This window comes from Ambystoma mexicanum, chromosome 4p (assembly GCF_040938575.1).
Source record: "Ambystoma mexicanum isolate Mex_15411 chromosome 4p, UKY_AmexF1_1, whole genome shotgun sequence".
Lineage (NCBI taxonomy): Eukaryota > Metazoa > Chordata > Amphibia > Caudata > Ambystomatidae > Ambystoma > Ambystoma mexicanum.
Genome location: NC_090927.1, coordinates 241,322,349 through 241,341,339, shown reverse-complemented (window position 1 = coordinate 241,341,339; position 18,991 = coordinate 241,322,349). Strand labels below are relative to the sequence as shown.

General features: G+C 40.2%; 1 long non-coding RNA gene across 1 annotated transcript in view; it reads right to left on the bottom strand.

Annotated features, from left to right (window-relative positions):
* The window catches only part of LOC138452575 (uncharacterized), a 186,777-nt gene extending 168,055 nt beyond the window's left edge, over positions 1-18,722 (bottom strand). Inside the window, exon 1 of the long non-coding RNA XR_011260227.1 lies at positions 18,659-18,722. This is a non-coding gene — a long non-coding RNA (uncharacterized lncRNA). The remainder of the gene's footprint in view (positions 1-18,658) is intronic.
* Positions 18,723-18,991: the final 269 nt, after the last annotated feature.

Sequence of the window (18,991 nt, the reverse complement as noted above, 5' to 3'; positions counted from 1 at the left end):
TATGCGCCAAGATCTGGTTTATTTTGAATAGGTCCCTGCGAATGCAAGAAAATGATCTCAAGCTGATTAACAGGTTAAAAGCTGACCTAGATGGGGCAAGTAAAAAGGAGGAAATGTTAAGAGCAGAATTAGAAGGATGTCGAAACGACATGCAGTTAAAATGCAGAGATTTTGATATTCAATTGTCCAAAAGCAAGAAACATTTTGAGGACAGTGAAGAAGAATTGGTACACTTAAAAGCATTAGTGGACCACATTAGACATGATAAATATGAGATGCAGGTCTTACAAAAAGAACTTTTTGAAAAAGAAAGTGATCTCCAAAATGCAGAACAGGAAATGGTTAAAATGCTTCAAGAACAAGACAAGAGAAACAAAGAATTCAATGAATGCCAAATGCAAATGTGCGACATGCAGGAGGGAATTAATAAAATAAGGGTTGAAAACAATTACTTGCAAAACAAGGCAGACAGGCTCCTTAAGAAGTGTAAGGATTTGGTACAACAAATGTGCATTCCCAGGTCCCAGGATAGACGGCAGCGCACCACATTCAATGGAGTTGAGGTTGATTCTATTTCTACCCAAAGAGCTAGTGCCCTAGTGACTGGGCTGGTGACTGAACTTGGTTGCAGCACCCTTGGGGGATTTGATACTCCCAGTGGGGGCCGCCACCAATCCCATACACCTGGAACCAGGGTTGACTCACCAAGTAGCGCAATTCCATGCATTGCAACAAGTAGCCCCATAAAGATACTGAAATCCATCAAAGCCTTGATCAAACCATTTAAAAAGGGAGGGGAATGCTGCATAGAGGATCATTTAGAAGCGGTTCAAGACATTGTTAAAGCCCTCCAGATACCTAAGGGACAATACAGGCAGTATTTTCATTTAACTTTAGATGCTCCCACGGCTAGTATCATAAGGGGATTGAATGAGCAGCAGAATATGACGTGGGCAGAGTTTGAAAAAGAGATTAGGTGTCATTTTTCTCCCTTCCAGTCATTGTAGGAGGCAAAGAAAGTTGCTTACGCGATCACTGCTGGACCTAATACATCCCCTCGCCAGTTTTTATAATCCTTAAAAAGAACATTTTCTCGATTTGATGTATCTTTTGACCGCAATTCTAATGATTTTAAAACTGCTTACTTCTATGGGCTACAGAAAGACATTATATCACAATTGGTCAGTGAATTTTACTGTGACAAGTCCCTTGAATGGATTGTACACCAAAGCACAAAACTATATGAGGTACTATATTGTCAGGGTAGAGAAAGTGATAAAATGAAAGATACTAGACCTAAATCTAAAGAACCCTGAGCAACAGGGATGGAAAAAAGGTCAGCCAAAATGTCCCTTGAGTCTGCTCAAAGTCCAGGTAAAAATAATTTGGCACCTGAACAAAGGGGTAATCATCAACAAAGGTCATCTCACCCTGCACCAATGTTTCAATCACATGATCCTAGTAATAGGGAGACCTACATTAGCCCTAGATACTATGGAGACAGGCCCCTGGCAGGATACCGGCCTGATATTTCAGGTATGAATAATAATCAGAGACAAGGACAGGATCAAAGAAATAATGGTCCCTACCAGACATTGGGGACACACAGTAGACTTGATCCTAATACCATGATATATGGTAATCAGGACAGACCCCGATATGTGGATCGTTTTATTGATAATGGGAATCAGCATAGGGGACAGTACCCACAAAATGGGAGACAGGAAATGAGGCAGAATATGAATTATGCCCCAAGTCAATACAATGAATCACCACCATCAGGGGACTACAATCAAAGGATGGGTGCACCGTGCTCCCCTCCACATAGGAATCAAGAGTTCAGGAACAATCCCAATAGAAATCATTCCCCTGAGAGTTATCAGAATAGATCCAATCAGGGGGAAAACAGCCAATATCGATCTAGGCCACAGAGAGAGGATTCTAGAGAGATGAAAAGATTCCAGTGTCTCGAGGCCCAAGTGAAAATGTTAGCTGAACAAATAGGAAAGTTCTGTAGAGCACAAAACAGTCATCAAAGGAGGGGGCAGAAGGACATAGCAATGATCGGATGGCTTCTGAAAAGTGACTAAGTGCTTGTAATACCTGCAGTGCCAAAAAGACAGATTGCTCTGATGTAATTATGCATAATGACTCTGAGATGCTTAATGATTTAAAGGTGAAAGCACCAGTAAATGAACATGTGACAGAAATTGCCAATACACCTAAAAGAGAGATAGGGTTTAACCTAGAGCTAAATCAAACATTGGAGATTTGTGCAAATGAAAAAGGAAAACCTGAAATTCCAAAAGAACAAAGAGACAGATTTGAGAAAGATGACTCATGCATGGGGAATATCAATGAACAGGGAGTAAGTGGGGATGCTATAACTCTTTCCCTGGGCAATCAAAACAATGACCAAACACAGGCAGAAAAAAGAAATACTCAAAAGGAGGGTACAGGTCAATCACCTGAAGAATTCTTTGAGACACATATTTTTGAAGAAGTTAAAAGGACTTCACCATACCGAATAACCACAAATGCACAGAGTTAGACAATGACAAATTGCCAAGTGATGTTGTTACACATGTTCAGTTGGAGGATTGTAATGATACCCGGATAAATGGGCGAACAGTGGCCACACTCCAAAAAACCTCTGAACATGGGGAAATGAATAAAGTCTCTCACACAGAAATGGCCAAAAAGGAGAGAAAAATCTCTTTCCATTTACCAATGTGCTTAGCCAAAAGTGATAAAGGCCTGAGAAAGGCGAGCCCGAACCCTGAAATCAGTAAGAATTCACATTTCTTATGTGTGTTAGAGGAAGTTGAAGACAAGTATTATGCTCCCATCACTTCAGAAGAAAAATGCAATACATTTGCAATGATTGACACTGGCGCACAGGCCACAATTATGTCTAAAGAATTGGTAAAGAGTATCAATGAAGGGAGATCCCCACAGAATCAGATCACAGTGAAGGAAAATCAAGGTCTGGTGCATAATTGTAACGGGGAGGAGGTACCTATTATAGGTGTCACCGAGATTGACATAAAGATAGGAAAACACAGAATGAAACAAGAGGTATTGATCACATCTATTTGTGAAATTCCATTTCTGATGGGAACAGATTGCCTGAAGAGATTGTCTCCTCTCATAGATGGGGTGAATGGAGTATTGTGGTCCTTAACCAAAAAACCATTGAGACCTAAGAATCTAAAATCACAAAACAGCAATATTAATGAATGTCACACTGTTGCCAAAACAAATGATGCAGTGGAGGTATATCTCCAGAATAGCTGTATACCTAGCGTCACTGTTATCTTAATGTGTCAAGACAAAATGCAGAGTGAAGATGAGAAACAATCTGTACAAATATACTTGGACCCAAGGAAAAAGTGGTAAACTGCCATAGATGATTACATTTTTATTTAGAAGAGAAAACATGCAAACAGAATACTGCTCCTAAAACAAATACAGAAAAACACATCACCACTCTTGCTGAAATACACATGGAAGATGAGCAACCATGGGTTCACATTGGTATAAATGACTATTCTAAAACAATAAAAGCCATTTTAGCACTTGAACTGGAAAGGAGTTTCATTAATGAGAAATTGTTGCAAAAAATAATGGAGAGGGAGGAGATCCCGAAATTTAGAATCAAAAACGAATATGTCTCTGGTTTGGATAGTCCAGACTTTGAAAACTGAATTGCAGGCAGATGCATGCTGAAAATTAGTATTGGACAAAAAAAATTCACCATAATGTTTGGATAGTGAGTGGGACACAAAATGACTGTTACATGGGCAATGATATAATGCACAGAATGTGTATGGTATTAGATTTCCTTTATCAAAGAATATGGTCACGCCTAGGTGGCCCGGCAGCTGCATTTGTAGACAAAAGAAGGGCTTATCATTGCGCACAACTTGTCCCATATACAATTGAATTACAGCTGAGGAAGGATACTATTATCCATGCATTCACCAAACAGGTTACAAAATCACTGAAATGCAAAAAATGGACAGCAGATGGAAGACTCTGATGCATGTGTGTGCTTGAATGAATCCATAAAACAGCAAGGCCTGGATTATGAATACATTCCATTGATAGATATTGGTGAAGGGTCTGTAGAAATTATGGTGGATAATAAAGGTTGTCAATATATTCATTTAGAAGAAAACTCCTCATTAGGAATGGCCATACAAAAATCACATTATGCTGCAGATCTAAATAACATGGTGATTGGAAATATACCTGAAAAGTATGTAGACACCAATGGTGCGTTGCCAGAATACCTTGATTCGCAGCCCAAAGGAATATTTAAAATTCATTCTGTGTACCCTTTTGCTTCAAATGAGACAGTGGGCCTCATTACGTCCCAGGCGGTAAGTTACCGCCTGGGCCGTGACTTTACCACCATGGCGTAAACTACGTTTACGCCATGGTGGTTGGCGGACTTACCGCCCCATTCCGAGGTTGGCGGGGCAGTAAGTCCCCAATCCCCATTTACCCTTCCCCATTCCCATTTTTGCCCCATACGGCATAATGGGAGTGGGGAAGGCGTTAATTACGCCACCGTAAATTACGGTGGCGTAATTAACTCCATGGTGCCTTAGCGCCATGGATTTTAACACCTGCTAAAAGCATGGTGCTAAGGGACCTCGTACTCAGGTGGTAAGGGTCGGCGCTGTTTACGCCGCCGTAAAACCCTTACCGCCTGAGTCGTAATGAGGCCCAGTGTGCTGTCATCAAGAGGATTGCATAACATTTAACTTAAATGAAAATGAAACAGAAAATCATCCCATTGAAGTGGAAGCTGATGTGCCAAAATATTTAAACGTGGCAGCTTTACAGAGAGACACAGCCACACAGTTAGAGGAAAGCACAGAGATTCCTCTACTGGAAGATTTTCAAGAATTTTCAAAAATGGTGGATGAGCAGATTTTATCAGCAGATGCATGCGACAGCGATGAAGATAGAAATGAATTGAGGAAGATATTTATGGAGTTTTAAGATGTATTTGGAAAAGATGCTTATGATTGTGGTCTAACTAATTTACATGTGGCCAGCTACCGGAAGGGTGTAGTAGAAGTCCAGTATTTGTGCGCCAGTATAGATTACCACTGGTATGTTTAGAGTCATTGGCAGAGATAATTCAAAATTTGGAGTCTCGGGGAATCATCAGGCCCATTCATAGCACATCCAAAACACCTGTTTTAGGTGTGTTAAAGCCAAATGGTCAATGGCGGCTATCTGCAGATTTGAGAGAATTAAATAAAAGAGTGCCAGTATCCAGATGGCCACTGCCATTCATTGATCAAGGCCTAGCTCAGGTACATGGTTCAAAAGTGTTTACCACGTTAGACCTTACCTCTGGATATTGGTGCGTGCCATTGGCAGAGGAGATTCAGAATTTATTTTCCTTTTCATTTGATAAGACTCAATACGCATGGGTTAGAGTTCCATTTGGGTATGTCAATAGTGGGAGTGAATTTGGAATATTTTTGAGAAAGGCCATGCCTGATGCAGCGGAAAGAGGTACCATATTTTATGTGGATGATGTACTGATAAAAAATGAGAGCTTGAAAAACCATTTTGATGAAATAAGACATGTTCTTGGACAATTGCAGAAAGCAGTAGCAAAGTATCTTTACAGAAAGCACAATGGTGCAAGAAAAAAGTTAATTTTCCAGGCCATGAGGTGACTGAACATAGAATAAATCCACAAAAGAAGAAAATAGAGGCCATACAAAAATTAAAAAACCCTAAAAATGTGAAAGGGGTAAAAAGTTTATTAGCAATGACAGGCTATAACAGGAAATTCATTGAAAATTATGCTGAAATTACTCAACCATTGACTAAACTGCTAAAGCTGAATACACCCTGGAAATGGGAAAAAGAGCAGTCTGAGACAGTGGCTAAAATTAAAGGAATGTCTTGCAAAGGCACCATGTTTAGCATACCCCATAAAGGATAGGGATTTCTTTATAGAAATAGGTTTCTCTGAGCATTGTATGTCAGCAGTGTTATCACAAAAACATGATTTGAATCACAAAACCGTTGCCTATGCAAGTAAGGCATTTTCCCAAGTTGAAATTAAATTCAGTGAATGTGAAATGGCCCGTTTGACCACTGTGTGGGCGCTACAACATTTCCGCCCAATCGTTCAGGGAGAAAAGGTCATTATTGAGACAAATCATCAACCTTTGCAGTTTTTAGAGAGTAAAAGAATTAGGTCAGGTAACCTAGCAAAGTCCAGAATGACTTCATGGATAATGGCATTACAGGCTTTTCCTGTAGAAGTGAGATATGGCCAAAATAAAAAGAGCCCAGTTGCTCAAGGTTTGGCAGATCTACATGACTGTGCAGCTGAACATGTATCAAACGAAGTAGAAGTGGAATCTAGTTTACAGGAATTTGGGCAATCACCACACAAAGCTTTTGATGAAAAGACATGCCAGGATTTCCCAACTGTATATGTTGATGGTTGTGCTTTTCACATTGAAAATGACAGTAATAAACAATTAGTGGCAGGAATAGGAAATGTCTGGTTGAAATGTGAAGGCATCCCCAGTATAGGGATGAGAATTGGAGCTAGGAGCAGTCAAGTAGTGGAATTTGCAGCCATTTATAAAGCAATTGCTACTGCAGTTGAAAATAATTGATTCTGATTATGCACGGAATAGTTTTGTGGAATATTTACCTGGCTGGAAAGCAAGAGGCATGGTTACATACAACAAGAAGCCCCTTAAACATGGAAGAATGATACAAGCCATAGACAAATTGATGTCAGAGAATGATTTGACAATATACTGGAGAAAAATTTGTGGACATTTAAAAACTCCAGGAGAGGATAAGAAGGGGATGATAAGGCAGATCACCTGGCTAAAATTGGGGCTGTGATGGGAGAGTTGCTACCTATTGAACATTTACTTGGTGAAATACAAATTGATGCAGTAACACGCTCTAAAGCGCCAAAAGAGGTGGATGAACCAGTAGTACAATGGAGTTACGATACACCAGATCAAGATCTGATTAAGGCACAAAAGGATGATCTAATTTTGGGAATATATTATAATCATTTAATAGACCCTGAACAAAACCCTTTAACAGAAAATGATTGCGTGGGAAAAGAAGAGTTAAGAGTGCTATTAAAGAATAAAAAACGAATTAGACTACAGGATGGGCTCATGATTAGGGAATCCATAACAGGACAAATACAGTGGGTGGTACCCCTTTCATTTAGATGGCTAATGCTACACCATGCACATGATGCAATAACTGCAGGCCACAGAGGTTCACAAAAAACATTGGAGATACTGAAAGATTATGCTTACTGGCCACATATGTCCCAAGATGTGGAATTATACACTAGAGGATGTCTAGTATGTGCCCAATTTAAACCTGCTTCACCAATGCATAGAGCCCCATTAATGAAAAGAGGCTTAACTCTTCCATGGTCAGATTTGCAAATAGACTATGTAGGGCCTGTAAAGAGGTCGAGCAGGGGGAACCGTTATATTTTGAGTGGGTGTGTTTGATGTCAAAATGGATTGAGTGTATTCCTGCACCAGATTGTAGTGCGCAAACAGCAGCTACATTACTGGTGAATCATGTGTTTTCAAGATTTGGGTTACCACAAAGAATAGAATCAGACAGGGGCAGTCATTTCACAAGCGCTTTAATGAGTAAGGTATGACAAATACTGGGAGTGAAAAGAAAATTACACATTGCATATCGAGCTGCTTCTTCTGGGGGAGTTGAACGCTGTAATAGGTCTGTTGTGGACATATTAAAGAAGTTTGTAGCAGAAGCAGGTTCCAGTTGGTATTTACATTTACATTTAGTTTTGATGGCACTCAGATCAACTCCTGCCAAAGAAACAGGTATTAGCCCCCATGAGGTTTTGACAGGTAGGAAAATGGTGTTGCCGCAATACCTGCTATATAGAAGACATGAGCAGACACTTGTGAGCGCAGCTACAGTTCATTAATACATGGATGAACTGAGGAAGCATTTACAACATGCATTTGCTTTTGTACAGTGAAATCTAGAAAGAGCTGCTGACAGTGCAAAGTCATATTATGATAAAAAGACATCAGTGAAAGAGTATTGTGTGGGGGATCAGGTGTATAAATTTAATTTTGGGAAAAGTAAACAGAAACATTCTAAATTTCTGGCAGCCTGGCAGGGGCCATTTTGAATTACAGATAAGATATCTCCCGTAGTGTAAAAAATTTTGAAAACTGAAGGTGGAACAGCAACAGAACAATTTGTTCATGTAAATCAAATCAAGCCATGGCATCCTAAACATGAGGTAAGGAGACTTGAGCGTGTAGAAACAGATAGAGTCCCTTAAATACATAAAAGTAAATTAATGAGGTTAGTCATAGGGCAATGACAGAGAAATAAAAATAGATGTGATTGATTATTGTGATAGAACACAAATACTGTGACATATATATATATATATATGTATATAAAAAAATGTGATTTATATAAAAATAAAATGGAGGCTGAAACTAATGGAGTTATTTTACAAATTAAAATGTGTTAAATGCTGTTTTATATATGTTTGTTTTCTCTCTAACATGTGCTTAATTTCAGAAGGCGAGAGGAAAAGGGTGAAATGGCTTGCAAAGCATGTTTTATTTTTGGCAAAAGGGTGAAGTTAGTATTGTGCTATGTACTTAATTTGTTTCTTTTCTATTTGATTTAGACTTTTGATTAACACATTTTGGGTCAGATGTCATGGGACCAGAGGACACGGGAGAAAATGGAGTCCTGGAGTCCCCTGGATGAATATCAAATGATGCCTGCCTCCGGATGGAGGTGAAGACAAAGTAAGCGAGATGCCAAAAGAGATGTCTCCTATGAAAAAAACATCCAAGAATGCCAGGATGGAAGAGTGCCCCAAATGAACCAAGTGATGTGACGTTGCTGGTCGGGACATATCAAGTGTCCTGGAGAATGGAGTTCCACATATTTATCATTTTAATTAATTATTTTAATCTGTTATGTTCATTCTTTATTTTAATTATTTATTTTATTTTATTGTTTTATGATTGACTTCAAGTATAAAAGCAAGACATTGGACTATGGACATTTCAGTTGGGAAGAAATATCTGAAATATGTTATAAGAACCGATGGACTCAGAGATGAATGTTGATATTGAGATGGTTGAACAGTGATTTTTCATTTTTCATTTTTCATATGGAATATTAATTTTGTTGGATTGCTATGATTTAAAAGAAGAAAAGGAGCAGGTTGGGTTTCTTCCAATTGTGGCTTGGACCATTGCCAAATTCTCAGAAAAAGGAGGGTATGTAGTATAATTTATTGTGTTTGGAAGTACAGCGCCACTGCATGGGATCACATTTTTGCTATAATGTGGCACACATATAGCCAGCCATATGTCGCCAGTGTAACATATGGGTATGCAAATGGAGACAGGTTACAGATTTAAAAGCAAAATAGATTTTTTTTTTCTCTTTCTTATTTGAAATGCCTCATTCACAGGAGACCACATCAGCTATCTAATTGACTAACTTAATTAACAAATACTAACACCAACTAAATAACATTATAATGTGCTCTCCATGTAGAAAAGGGAGGCAGGAAAGACATGTTCTGAGATTCAGTTTAAACGTGCATTTTTCTCTGATTTTCTCTGGCTGCGCTGAAATGTGAAGAACGGAAAGGCAACAGGAAATCAAACAGAAACATTTATTACAGTATGAAGATCCCATTGTTTGTGAAACAGGGGTGGCAACCTAATACACTTTCTGTTGTTATGATTGGAGGGAAGTACATCTGAAGACAGGCTACGTAAGCCTGGGGGATGTAGCAGAGCTTTGCTGGACGAGCTCTGACAGAATTAAGGGGAGGACATTTGCTGATCTGCGGTGAAGAGATCGCCTTTACAAATGCAGTGAGGAATCGGTCTGCTGACCTTCAGAGACTGGGTATTTCTGGTCTCACTTGGCGCAGGCTTGAAGTGTGTTTTCGCTGTGCCCTTCAAATTGCAAGCTTACGAGGGCAACCCTGGGTCATTCCTCGGAGGCAACCAGCCAAGGGAGTGGAATATAATACAATAGTTTTGCTGAGCGTACATGAATCAGCAAAAAGAGGCCTATGGAAACATAATCTCACTAATGCAAATAAATTAGTGATAATACCTTTTTTTAATTTAGAACTAATCTCCAGTGAGCGTTTCCCTCTTGGTTTCTGGGCTAGGATCAATTGTGGCTTTTTTGTTGCTTCAGTTTTTTTCTCTTTTGCTCGATTGTTAGAAATTCCCTAGTCACTTCCAGCTTTTTCACAGATGGTATGCCATTAGTTTTCTTTTTAAGCAGGTCTTTTTTTCCAGGCCCCTCTGATATCTTAACCACTAGACCTTCAATTTGTACCCATTCAGTTTCAGATAGATTATTCCTGTGGGCATCTTCTTCATCTTGCTCATTAGTTCTACCAAATCACTGAGGCATGTGTCATCTTCTCCGCCTGTCTCCTCTTCAGGAGTAACTGAGTCTTTCTAGATTGGGGTAGATTCTCTACCACTGTAGCTAGTTCTTTCCTAGGTCTCTTAGAGGGTTGTTCAACTTCCAACGTGGGAGGAGTTCGTAGATAGAAGAAAAGCTCTTGAACCAGTAGCTTTGTATTTCTTTTTCGGTATTGTTTGGTTTTTTGTTTTCTTTTTTCTTTTATTATTGTTTTCTCTGGTAATTGTCCTCAAGCTCTTTTACCTTTCACTAGGTTTTTTCTGTGAAAATAGAAAAGATATTTCCTGAAGTTCTGTTTTATTGATCTGGCTGAGTTAGATCTACCCTTATTGCAGGTGTCTCAGATTTCTTCGGTTCAGGAGCAAGGTTGTCTACTATAGATGTTGATTCTTTTGGTTTCCCACCTTTCTACATAGCACTCATCCATCAACACATTTCTAATATAGCTTCTTTTAAAATGGATTTGTCAGAGGATTCTCTGCAAGCTTAATCACGTAGATGGTTTTGCCACACCACCGAAGATTCAGCTTCTTTTTCTAGACGGGATTCCACTTTTACTGCTAAGTTTTAAATTGTCAATAATTTAGATTGTAATATAGCAGTCAGAGTACTTTGGTCTCTCAAGGCCTCATGAATTGCTTCATATAATTTATAAAATGGTGATATTGAAAGTGAAATAGAGGCCATATTAGTTCTCTGGAGTTCCAACGGGTCAATGTTCATTATAGGGAGGTTTAAATTCTCTTTCTGAGGTTCCCAACTCCACTCCGCTATGCTTGAGTCAGAGGTATTACTTGAGTCATTTCAACTAGAGTTATTCCATAGAATATCATTAGTCGATTCCAGACTCATCCTAAGCGATCGTCTTAATGGAGGGGTCACATTGCTGATTTCATGTGGTTTCCTTTCTTCTTTCTGTTGCTCAAGTGAGACTTGAGGGTCACCTATTGTTGCTTCTCTAAGGAGGGGTCCTGCTGATGGTACCTCAGTTGACATATGACTTTCAATCTCTGAGAGCCTGTTTTGGATGGAGGCTAGACTCTTCCTCTTTTGTGTTGAAATTTTCTCTGCAAGTATTGAAAGATCCTTGACCAGTCGTGCGGCTAACTCCAAATTTCAAAGTTTTTTCAAAGGGTCCGCCACTTCAGTAAAGCTTTCACGCATTGTGAACTCTTGCAAGATGTTATACTGAGACAGGGTTCAGCAGTTACAAAGATCGTCTGTTTCATTTTTTTCCTTATGCAGGGACGCGTCAACCTGCTTTGGTGAAGACATGGGCAGATCAGGGATCTCTGCCTCTGTAAAGACTTCATCCAGGTTAGCATCGTTTAATTCTATTTTAGGTGTTATCCGCATTAGAATTCCATTTGTTTCTTTGTTTTTTGATACTTTACTTTGATCTTTTTCTAAATGCAGAGTAGATTGGGCTTCTACCTTCTTGGTTGGGGTCCCTTCCATCGATATTGTTTTGTTTGGTTGCGGATTGTTATTGGTAGTGTTGGTTGTTGCATTATTCTCCATCAATCAGGGAGCACCAATGGACGGAGTTAGAGTCTTTGGGCCTCATTACACCTATGGCGGTAAAGCAACAACGGTGTTGGTATCGCTACCGGCACCGTTGCTACCGTACCACCATACTAGTTCTGCTTGGGGGTGTCCTTGCAGCCACCAGGTCTGACCTGGTGGCCGTACCGGCACCTGTGACCAGAACATGATGGTAGCACCGGTCACGTTATTAATGGTACAGGTGCCACCAGCCTCCCCATTCCCATTGAGCCCTATGGGGTTGAATGGGAATGGGGAGTCCCTTATTACTCGGCATGACCCGATAATTGCCCATTAGCGGGTGCTGGAAAATAATGGATACCGGTTACGGCTACTGCCTCGTAATGAGGCCATTTGAGTTGGTAAAAGTTGTGGCGATTGTGTTCTCTCCAATTTCCAAAACTGAGCTGTCTTTAGCTTCAACTTTGGTTGAGTGCTTAAGGTCATCTTTATTTGTTGAATTTTCATCATAAAGTTGCGCTTACAGACGTTTGGGGGGCGCAACTTCTTTAATTGGGACAAATGCTCGAGATGGATTGAGGTTCATTCGGGACCTCTGGGATCAAAGGGCCTAGTCCCACAGTCTCCCAGAAGCCATTAACTTTAGTGAAACCAGTAGCGGGCTACGACCGGCACTCTGTCCCCAATAGAGATATTTTAAAAGTTACTTACTGTTTAATCTGGAGATGAGTAACCCGCTCTGTCGTGAATAACACATCTCCTTACTGCGAGCAAGGTGAGCAGTAGGTTGGAGGTAGCTGCAGCAGTTACGGCTGGATCGGACCACACTGCGACTGCTTCCTGCTAACTGCCCACTGTCACTTGACTCACATCGCTCTGCTTCACGGTTTTTGGAGCTTTTGAGTATCATTGGAAGCGGAGCTCGCAATGTTCACGGCGGTCCCAGCTTATTCCCAGCGTGCTCAAAGGGAACCTTTCTTCTTATTCGCAGAGGTCCGTTCTGCCATGCATTCCAGGAAATGTAGCAAGATACTCCTAGTCAAGCAAAACTAAGTGAGATACAGCAGCGTTACACCCTGCCAACTGTCACTTGACTCACTTTGCCTTTCACTTCAGCATGTTTCCAAACGAGCATCAATAATCTTAGGAAATTAGTGGTGCTGACTAATGCACATGTCTCACTTTGAACGCACACTGCATTTAAACGTTACATGTGAATACATTTTGTTTTCTTAAAATGCAACTCTCAGCAGACTACTATTATTATTTATGGTATGGTATTTATTGAGCGTGGACCTAGCTTTAGAAGCAACAGAGCGCTTTACAAGGTATACAACAGTACATATGCATAACCAGGCGCTTTACAGAGCTACCAACAGAACAGCGGGTGGTAGGATATAGAGGGGCACAGAGGAGGGTACAGCTGTACTGGGTGCCAGGGAGGGGAGGAGCGGGTGGGTGGGCAGCCTCGAGCAAGTCAGGTGGCGCGAGGGGTGACGTAATGGCCGAGGTGTTGAGGCGAAATTTGAATTGCTTTCAGCGCCCAGCCCAGCTTTGTGATTTTTTTTTTGTCCATCAGAGGCCTGAATTCCATCCATACTATTCCTTACTAAAGCGACTGCAGTGCGGTTCTTTGACACTCGTTTCACTCTGCACGATTTGATGAATAAATCTCATGGCTCTTCGAAGTCGAATGCATTTAATCAACTATGCATAATATTACAGCGAGAACAATACAATGTATAGAAAACAACATTTTTTGTAATTTTTAAACTGGACATAGTGGCAGACTTTTTTTGTCAAACACAAAGAGAAAGAAAGGAGAGAAACGTTCACTTAAAACTACGTTTGCTGCAGCAGGAGCCTGCATGGAATTCGGCCCGGAGACAGCCTCCTCATCTACGGAGCCACACCTGGGTAATGGAGCGTGCACTTACATGTTCTCATTGGAAAATATCAGTTTTCACATTTTGGGAATTCATATTTGAAAATGCAGGTTTGGCTTGGCTCTCCCACTAAGTGATTACATTATTAATCTAGTTGGAACATTTGGTTTCCTCTTTTTTTTTTCTGGGCCACAAACCAAGGCATTTGGTGGCCCTTTCCTGCAGGGTGGTTATGTGAGGATATCATAGTAAATTGAACCTAGGACAGGGAGAGAGTTCATATTGAGGATCAAGTAAAATAGATTGTGGGTGTGATTGGGTTTGGCAATATATAGAAGCACCTTTCTGTGTCACAATTCTAGATGTTTTGTTTTCAAATATTTGTCATGTATCTAATGTGCAATATTCACAAAAGTTATTAGGCTCACGTGACATAGGGCCTCATTTGGTTTCTCGTATTATTCTCTTCGGCATTACCGTTAAAATGTATTAACGTATTGCCAAGCGGTAATGATGCAGTAACGAGCAGCGTCTTTATGAGTCAGGGTCATGCTGACCCATTAGTTATTCCGCATTTTGGAGGCACATTACCCTTCATTGGGGGCATACAGTATTAGCGGATGAGGTAATACCATATGAATAATATCATATACATTAACACAGCTGTGTGATGGATCGAAGTTTCATGCCACACAATAAGTACAGCGAGCAGCAGCCACCCCAGCCCCAAGATCCCCTTCAACTGCCCCAGGTTCCAGAACCACTAGTCATTCTGGAACCCAACAGAACACACACATCATAACATATCTTCCCCCTTAATGATAAAAGAAAATCACAGAACACCCCAACAGTAAACCCCTTAACAATGCATGACAAGCAACGAATTAATAAGTGAATACGTGAACTGACCAATATCACAAGTGTGCAATAAAATGCAAAGGAAATGCTTAAAATTGACAGGAAATTTCCTGACTCTTCCACCAACACGTCCCTCATCCATCACCATAATACTCCTAGCATGACCATCACTACTTACACTTCCCTATCCATCACTATTGCTTTCATCACTATCACTCCCCCCTACTTCACTCTGTCCTTTACTCAATACCAGCCTACCCTTCGACCACTCTTCCCCACCATCAACAATCACCACACTATCTCTCATTGCCGCAATCCTTTTGGGACCCAGAACTGTACTTTCCAAACATTTGAGGCCATAGCTGGGATTTTTTATAAGAACAAAATGTCCAATCACCCAATCCCGTTCCTTTACTTTAGAGGTTTCATCAAATGCCCTCTTCTATTGACACTCCCACACTGCTTTCCTCTTGTCACTCGCTAAACAAACACCACATTCTCTTACCTTTCTATCCACTCCACTATCCATTATATTAAGTATTCTAGCAAATAACTCTGCTGCCCGAGAGCAATCGGGCAGCAATCTGCTCGGATACAAAATGGTGTCTCCGGGCAGGGGCATGTGCTGTGTTATTCATCTAATTGCTGATGTTGTTTGGTGCAGCTGTGAGTCACAGTGGTATGGGTATCTCCCTCCTTGGCCCACACATAGTTTATTTGCCCCAATTGGGACGAGGGAGGCTGGTTAGGACCATCTCCTTCCCAACACTATCATCACTGGAATGGGTGCATTAGCTTGAATGCAAACTCCTATTTTCCTTTGCTCTTCCCATCCTAGCAAGGATGATCCTTTCTTTGCCACTAAAATGTTAGCTACTCATTCTCTACCTTTATAACCCACGAGCCCTTGAAATGTACCTAGTAACTCTTTTTCACTCCCATTGTAGCCACATGGTTGTATTGAGGTGGCGACAATTCCTGCAAATCTCTCGATAAAGTACTCTTGAAAGGGTCCTCCGATACAATGGTCCAAGGAGAGGCAAAGTTTACCTTAATTGATAACTTTGAGCCATTGATTTGAAATACATCCACAGGACCTTCTGCTCCCGCAGTCAGCGCTGATATTTCAAATATGTGTCGAGGTTCGATTTCCCTACTTTGGGCGAGTGGGGCACCACTTTCTTGTTCACAATGGTTTTGCTTGTGCTCCACAGTGCTAATCATAGATTCTAGGGATCGCGCTGGATAACATGAACAGCACTCATGCGCATTTGAAATTATTTTATTTTACTTAAAAACTCATGTAACAACAAATACATACCGCACAAGACACACACAGTATTCTTAATAGTAAAAGATACATTTGTTAGTCAAAACAATACCAAAACATGCCTGCAGGGCATAAAGGTTTTTTTTTTTACTTTGAAGTAACAATCATCGCGTTTATTTAAGTAATTACTTAGCAAGCCACATATACAATTATGTTTATTTACCATTTAGGTGGGATTGAGCCCAAAGAATTATGAATGACTTGATACAATCATCCACGCACCTTGGACAAAATTACCTACTGGGTAAGAAAACTCAGTCACTTTGTATAAATCAGTGATTTCTTTGGTAACGTTCGGATACAGGCAGATTTGCATGATAAGCAGTTTATGATTTCCAGTCATCCCTTATCATCAGTCCCTCACCCGCACTTACCCAGACTCTGTACATTAAGGACCTTGAATTTATGCACTTAACAACCGTATACCGGACGATATATAATTTAACACAATCATTATTTTCTCACTCTTTCTACTTTTTTCCTTTTGCTTTTGAAATCATGATACCAGTCACCAACCACATATGGGTTTTTTTGTGATTAGTATACATGTACAAATCAACTATGTTTTATATTTCTTGTGATTTGTTTCTCTTTTGGTTGACAATTAAAAATAGCCCAGATTTGAGAAAGGCAAAGCTCGGTTGCCAAATCCATCCACCAAGGGCTACAAGAGCACAAATAAAGAATCTTTGACAATAAATCAGTCCTGGAAGTTTTTTTCTTATATTGATTGAGGTCTAGCTTGTAGAATCTCCACTCTTGATTAAGTGGTATTGTTTAGCTGGACAATCATATCCTCTATCTTCGTTCTGGGATATCTTTCCTGTTGTATTGCGGTGTTGTCCACCCTCATGTCAATGCAGGGCCATAAATGACCAGCGTCTTTTGGCACCACCACCAAAGAATATATCCAGGGTGTAGGGCCCAATGATTTCACAATGATGTTATATTGCAACAGCTGACGTAGCTCCTGAGACACAGTTTGTTGCAGGTGAAACCCCACTCTTCTTGGATGCTGAGGGAAAGGGCATACAGATTCATCAATATGGAGTTTCACAACAGTCCCTTTTAGCTTCCCTATGCTCTGGAAGAGGCACATGAATTCCTGCCACAGTGCTAGTTTTGATTTGGGGTAAATAAGTTTGGGGAATCCAGGTATGATGGCGCTGTGGCCAGAGAAGTAGGTGAGCAAGTGATGTGTCAAATCTGTTATCAGCTGCAGACTATTGAACTCTAGGCTACCCCTGCTCAGTGTGACAAAACAGATAAAAAATGTGTTCCATGTACATGTGCTGTTATTTGCGAAATAAGCAATATAACATAACAGTACTGATCAACATAAGTAAGTTGAAATGTCAGTGTTTATCCCAATGCCGACACGTGTTTCAACCTCATCAGTCTTTTTCAAGGCAAATTATTCAATCTCTAGTAAAGATATTATATCAACATAAACAGTTGTACATATTGGTATGAATTACAGCAAAAAAAAAAATAATAAATTCCACATTATGTATCCAGATGAGAGTATGACCATGTTGTGTTCCAAAAATCATTAAAACAGGAAAGAAAGGAAGACAAACGGGAAGGGGAGGAAACAAAAGAAACCATAAAACAAATGATATGTAAAAATAACAAGTAATACACTTTGCCATCTACTGTATTTTTGAGACATACATTGGTATTACCCATATCATACTATGTGTCATTCAAACACACATTTGTGTTGCCATTATCTTCTCAGCCTTACCAGAAATATATGTACTATCGAAGTCACAAACCTATAAGCACAGAGGAATGGCAAAAAGAAACCTTGTTAACGTTAAAATTAGTCTATAACAAAGATGTAACTATCACCAGAGAAAACCAAACTGAGCATAACAGGATACCAAAGATATATGGCATACTTGCCGTATATAAGCTCTGTTCCTTACCCCTGATCACATGTGTCCTTGCCAAATGGCACAGAGAAGTGTCATATTCTTATTGCTGTTGGATTGCGTAAATCTGGCGCTAGAAAACTCCCCCAAGATATACGTTCAGTATAGACAGATCGCAACATTAAGTTGCATCAGTAACCCTTGTGTCAATGTGGTTTGAGTTTGATGCATTGTTAATGAAAAGGCAAGGCATGCGAATATGTGAATGGGTCTCAAAGGAAAACGTGTAACATTGATTACATCCGAGTTGTGCCTGTTCAATAATCAAGCAGAAGGTGTTAACTGATGATTGATATGAGAGGCTTGTATGTGGCTACAGGAGTACTGGACCATCCAAGCTGTGCATATAAAACCCTATAAATCTGTGACGTGCTATTAGAAGATAATATCTCAAAAAGTTATGGATAGCCGGTAGCAAGCGGTGCAGAAAACCCAATGGCCTTATTACACTACATAGTGTACTCACCTATAGTAGCTGGTTACAAACGTTGGGTTAGAGATGGGCGTGGTTTCCCTCATGAACAAATTAAATTGTCCGTAGCTTGGAAAAGCACATGGTGCATTCATTAGAGTTTTAGTATATGCAACCGTATAGAGAAATGCTGAGCCAATATGAAGTATGTCTTAAATTGACTTACCATCAGTCATTACGGGTCTGTCCAGCTCCCGATCCTGCCATCGCCTGACGTGCGCAAAGAAAAGTAACGCAGGCGCCGGCAAAATAATCAAACAAATAGTTCAGGGAATTATCCACATGATCTCCGGATTCAGACATCACGTGATGGTTGTGCGCAATGATTACATCAGCACTGTGAGATTTCTTAAAGCACCAGTGAGAAAAATGCATAGCTAAGAGTGATTGTTTGGATATTTGTGAATTAGATCTGAGAGAATTCAATAGCATTATGTGCTTGGAAAGTAACAGAAATGTGCGTTTGAAAAACAGTTACAAGTAGCATTTCGGTATAATA